The sequence below is a fragment of the Crocuta crocuta genome, unplaced genomic scaffold, assembly GCF_008692635.1.
Source record: "Crocuta crocuta isolate KB4526 unplaced genomic scaffold, BGI_CrCroc_1.0 scaffold113, whole genome shotgun sequence".
Taxonomy (NCBI): domain Eukaryota; kingdom Metazoa; phylum Chordata; class Mammalia; order Carnivora; family Hyaenidae; genus Crocuta; species Crocuta crocuta.
In genome coordinates this window covers 13,803,930-13,809,321 of record NW_027530368.1, presented here as the reverse complement: position 1 = coordinate 13,809,321, position 5,392 = coordinate 13,803,930, and the positions used below count along the sequence as shown (strand labels likewise).

Genomic DNA, 5,392 nt, shown 5'->3' with positions numbered 1-5,392 from the left:
AATAATGGATGCAGTGTCATGCTGTGTGTCATGTTTCCTAGAGGACAGAGGGAGGAGACCGCAGGGCTCCAGCTGGAGGTGTGATCTCATCCTCTGGCCACACTCTGCTTTTACAATGGTGATTCCTCCCACGCCTTTGCAGAGCTGCAGCCTGGGCCATTCTGCACATGCCATCTTTCTTAAAAAGACGTTTATTATGACACATAATGTGAATAAAGGTTGGAACCATCCACTGTACTCTGATTTGCTATAACTGTCACTTGCAATGCTTGCTTCTCATTTATACCCAAAATGAAACTCTCTAGCATGGCACCAATACCATCAAATACCCTTCCAGAAGAGAAGGATTTGCTTTCAGCTGCCTCTCTACTCAGCTCTGATAGGAGGCTGCCTGGAAGCAGAGGCTCCAGACCCCATGCTGGTGCTGTGTTGGGAAGCAGACAATGAGTGAGCATCATGGTCATAGTCAAGGTGCGCTGTGTGTACTTTTAGTGAAAGGCGAGGTCCTGCCTCAGAGCCTGTGATGACTGAGGAGGAGAAGATGCCCTCCATTGCTGACATTCTCAAAACAACTGACAGGCCAAGATAAATCAGTTTATGTACTTCGTTCTTTTTCCAACGCCCCTGCAGGAAGGAGACCTCATTGCCTTTGGGAAGATGAGACAAAAAGAGACATAAGAGTAGATGGATGTATCCCAGACATGCTGATCCTTCAATGTAAAATTAAGAAAATGGTGGCTGGAGATGGAACTGGGGTATGGGGTGATGCAGACAGGAGATGAGGCAAGCACTCTGTTAGAGAAAAGGTTTCCTGCAGCATGATATTGTATTTACAGTAACATACCTTACGGAGATACACACTCCCTAATCCAACTGCATTAGCTCCTCCAGAAGCCAACTTCCCACAAGGCACTACACATGCTAAGACTCAGTTTACTAAACCACAGTTTGATTTCCGAATCTATCAGGGTACCTTGGCAGTGGGAAAAGGGGGCATTCCTAGCCATGGAATGAGGGGGGCTATGAGCCGTGTAAAGAGGGAACATGTGAGGGTCTGTGGGCAGAGCAGGGTTAGTTAATCTGGGATCGGCAAAGAGAAAAGGAAGCTCCATTCAGGTAGGAAGCTGGTCAATGGCACAGTGACACATGCAGGCTGAGTTGTGTTCAGTCAGGCCTGAGTTTCAGATAAGAGTCCTGGACCCTGACCCTTATTCTGCTATTCTGTATGAGTCTGAGAAGTCCTTAGATGTTCTTCCACTTCTAATTCTCTCTCTGTCCAATGATGGACAGAAGTTCAGCCTTCCAAATTTACTGTCTGAGGGTAATGATGAGGACATGCTTCAGACTCCCCCATGAAGATGGCACCATTCTTACATGTTTCTTCCCAAGCTACAACAAAACTTTCCCAGTATTTCCTCTCAAGCTGAAGAACATGCCATGAGCATTCCCAAATGTGACACTACCCAACGTCATTAGTGGACAACTGATTTCTCATGCATTTGGAGGATAATCAGCTTGGGTTCTAATCCAAGACATGTTTACCTCCCTGTGTTCATGAGGAACAAAAGAGGAGGATATAGTGGAATGGAAAAGGGAGGTACTATAAGATGATGAATGGAAACAGAGAAAAAGCCAGCGGGAGATAAAGCAACTAAAATACAAATGAAATTAAACTCAGGAAATCAGAGTGGAGTAACTTACTTGGAAACACACTGTAATTTCTCCTAGGGAAGCCACCAGTGACTGTGGTGTGGTAATTTTTAAGAATCTGGAGACAAATGCTGCCATGATAGGTGATGGCTATTATTTTTTTTTTATTTTAAATGTTTTATTTTTTTTTATTTTTTTTATTTTTAGGAGAGGAGAGAGACACAGCGTGAGCAGGGGAGGGTCAGAGAGGGAGTGAGTCACAGACTGAAACAGGCTCCAGGCTCCGAGCCAGCAGTCAGCACAGAGCCCGACGCGGGGCTCGAACCCACGAACCGCGAGATCATGACCTAAGCGAAAGTCGGACGCTTAACCAACTAAGCCACCCAGGCGCCCCGGGGTGATGGCTATTAAACACAAGCCTATTTATAGCCTTCTGGTCATCAGCCAAATGTTCTCCTGATTATATTTCAAGTCCTGGTTTCTTGGAGATGTCCAGTCTTCTATATAAGCCTGTTTCAGCCTTCCACAATTAGGTCATCTCGTGTGGAACTGTACTATTTGGACTCTCTTCCTCCCTCTCATAATCCCTTCCACGGAATGGCCATCGGGGGTGCTGTCAGGAAGGAAGGCTGCTGCTGGCCAGGCTCCCTGCCTGCTGATGACCTCCACATGATGTATCTAACACGTGTCCTTAGCATGTTGGCTTGTGGGCCCCACCACAGTTCCAACGCATGTTTCTGTTTAATGAGGAGAGTCAAATGTTTCTGGAGATGAAAGGAATTCAAGAGATGAAAAATACATTCTTAGCACTTTGAAAAAATAATTCCATCGCAAAGTGAGAGATGTCAACAGGAGGTGCTTGGGGCAATATGACGGATAGGGCTTGCTGTAGCAGGCTTCAGGACACAAAGGAGAGTGGCAGTGGATGCCTCCAGCAAAGGCAAAGACCAGGTTTGAGGGTCTCATTATCAAATGGTCTGTGACACAGACATGGGGTGTGAGGAAACGTCTTCAGAGGAAGTAAAATCTGCAACCCCTGAGGTGCCAAGCAGGAAAGCATCCGGGGTCATTGCAGTTCAGGTCCAGATGCTGGAACAGAGAAGGTGAAAGTAGAGGAGAGAGTGCTTGGGGCCTACGTGCCCTGAGGGCTCTCCTCCACGAAGCCCTGAGTCACTGATAACCCCGCAGTGCTCAGCTAGCTGCTTTTTAGGTGTCTCTGAACAGAAATAAACACCATAAGTTTACATATTCATTAACTGATGAAATATTATGACCAGAGGCTTGCAGGAGCCTAACCCTGTATTTCCCCAAGTAGCAGTGGTTTAGGGTTCATGAATTCGGCATTCCCAGTGACTTTATACAACATAACTACTGAAAATAACAAGAACTGTGTGATGCTGATGGTGGGGAAGTAGAGACCAGCATGGGGGACTTCCATGTTTGGGCAGGGAAAGAAGAGAAGACAGAGTTGAACAGGTAAGTGGGAGACCTGGCCAAAGAGGGATGAGAAGCAGGAAATGTGGGTCTCAATAGCCTGACTTGTTCAGGAAGGTCCCTAACCCTGTATGCCAGAAGGCAATGGCTTCTCCCAGAACCCTGTGTAGGTTGCTGCTACCTAAGCACAGTGCTATGATCATTAATTACTAAGCACACTGGAAACCTAAGCAGACAGACCCGCAGTTAAGGGGCCACAGAGACCTAGAGAGGGTCTCAAGGGGCTGCCTCTTTGCAGTCCACTTTATGACTCTTCAGGGAAGGCTAAGCTACAGCCTTGTTATTTTCCTTCTGGGATTAAAAAGAGAACTGTAGTTTCCTGCCCTATTAAGCCAGGGCCTTTCATGATCATTAAAATACCTTTAAATACTTCATTTCTCCCCCTTAAAGTGTTCCAGGCATAAGGGAAGCTCTCCTTCCACATAACCTTGCTCCAAAATAACAAACACATGATGCCATTTGAATTTGGCTCCTCTCTTCTTCCCTTTCGGGTGTTCAGGAATAGCCACTTACAAACACATGAAGGCATTTGCCTCGGTGGTAAATATGTCTTACGTGTTGATTTCAGCAGGCGACTCTCTGCAGATGTGCACATGTGTGCTCATTTCCTGCCCTCCAAAACTATTTTTTGGTTGTGGACATATGGTGAGCAATAGTTGGAATAGTTATTCAGGGCGCAGACTCTCCTCTGGGATCCGTGGGACAAATCTTGCTCCTCTGTCAAGTCAGAATCACCAAGAATGCACTGAGCACTGAAATGCGGAAGGGGTTTTAATCATGTGTGCATGCTTACCGCCATACTCATAATAAAATCATTAACAGTCCTCTACAGCATGTTAATGGTCAAATGGATAATAACTAATGAAGCAGCTCACAGTTTTTTTAAGAGCTTAGCTATGATCCAGGTACTGTTCTATGTAACTTGAAGGTATTAAGTAATTTAATTCTTGTAACAACCCTAGGAAGTAATTATTAATATTAATACCATTTTATAGATAATGAAACTAGGGCAGGGGAGAGTTTGTCTAGGCAGGTAACTCATCTAAATCCAGAATTCAAAGGATGGATGGGATTGTGATTCAGATAATTTCTTGACATAATCATCAGAATTTGGGCTTCCTTCTCTATATATTCTCCTCCCTGTTGCACAAAGCCTACTTCTTTTAAGAAGGAAGCCAAGCCTGCGGTGCCCCCTTGGCTCTAGAAGGTTTGTGAGCAGGTTGGAAGCTAAAGATTCAGCCAGGCCCTCTCTTCCTGCCTTCCACAAAAGCCTAAATTCACCAAAGAGGTTATGCCAAAGCCCTGGGGGCACAGAGGGAAATGACTTGTTCCTAGGGAGCTAGAGAGAAGAGAGAGGGGTGAGAAGATGGGGACAAGGAGGATACTCACAGGTGCTGGGAAGGCAGAGACCCAGGGCCCACTCCCCAGTAGCACAAGACCCCAGAGGCCAACAGCTGTGTGATTTCCTGGGAAGGTCTGACCTGGGCAACTGGGAAGGTCCTGCAAAGTCTGAGAATGACAGTGTCTGCCACCTTTGAGGAGGACATGGGCTTAGAGAGAAAGATATCTACCATAAGCACGATGGACTGAAAACCAGACACCCTCCACTTTCCAGCTACAGGGAGGCTGATAACCCCGAGAAGGGAAGAATGACCGAACAATCTCTGTGACTGATTTACTATCATTCTGGGCAGACCGGGGCTTATAGTCAGATCTTATTTGATTTAAAGAAAATTGGGAAATGGACCATTTTTGTAGACCTGAGTTGGTAGCGTGAGAGTCTTCTCTACGCCTTACAGAATGTTTAGAGACTTCACAGAGGAGGAGGGAGGAACTTGGGCGTTATGGGAGAAGTCAAGGTTAGAAAGGCAGAAAGAAGGACAGGAGCATCCAGGCAGATGTCAGAGAGGGGCCACCTGTGAGGACAGATAGGAAGCAGGCAGTCTGAGCAGAGTCCAGGCTCAGCCCAGGCTGGAATGGGGGAAGCAGGGCTGTGGAGACATAAAGTTTGAGGGGGCTGTGTCAGGATCAGGGGTGCAGCCTTACCTGTAGGCTGTCCCCCCCAACATGAAGGCCCTCTTTGCCAGCACATGATGTCAGTATGCTGTCAAGAATCACTGGGTGATTTAAGCCAAGAATACTGGTGTCATTCTGTCCCCCACCAAGCAGTCATGTGCCTTTCCGCCTCTTGTCTCTGCCCATGCTTTCATCCTTACAATACCTCTTCTCTTTGTACCTTCCCCTCAAT

At 46.5% G+C, this 5,392-nt stretch overlaps 1 long non-coding RNA gene across 1 annotated transcript in view; it reads right to left on the bottom strand.

Moving 5' to 3' along the window:
- Positions 1–1,865: 1,865 nt before the first annotated feature.
- The window catches only part of LOC144233369 (uncharacterized), a 9,467-nt gene continuing 5,940 nt past the window's right edge, over positions 1,866–5,392 (bottom strand). The window contains exons 3-4 of the long non-coding RNA XR_013335657.1: positions 3,700–3,896; positions 1,866–2,739 (exon numbers count right to left, since the gene is read on the bottom strand). This is a non-coding gene — a long non-coding RNA (uncharacterized LOC144233369). The remainder of the gene's footprint in view (positions 2,740–3,699; positions 3,897–5,392) is intronic.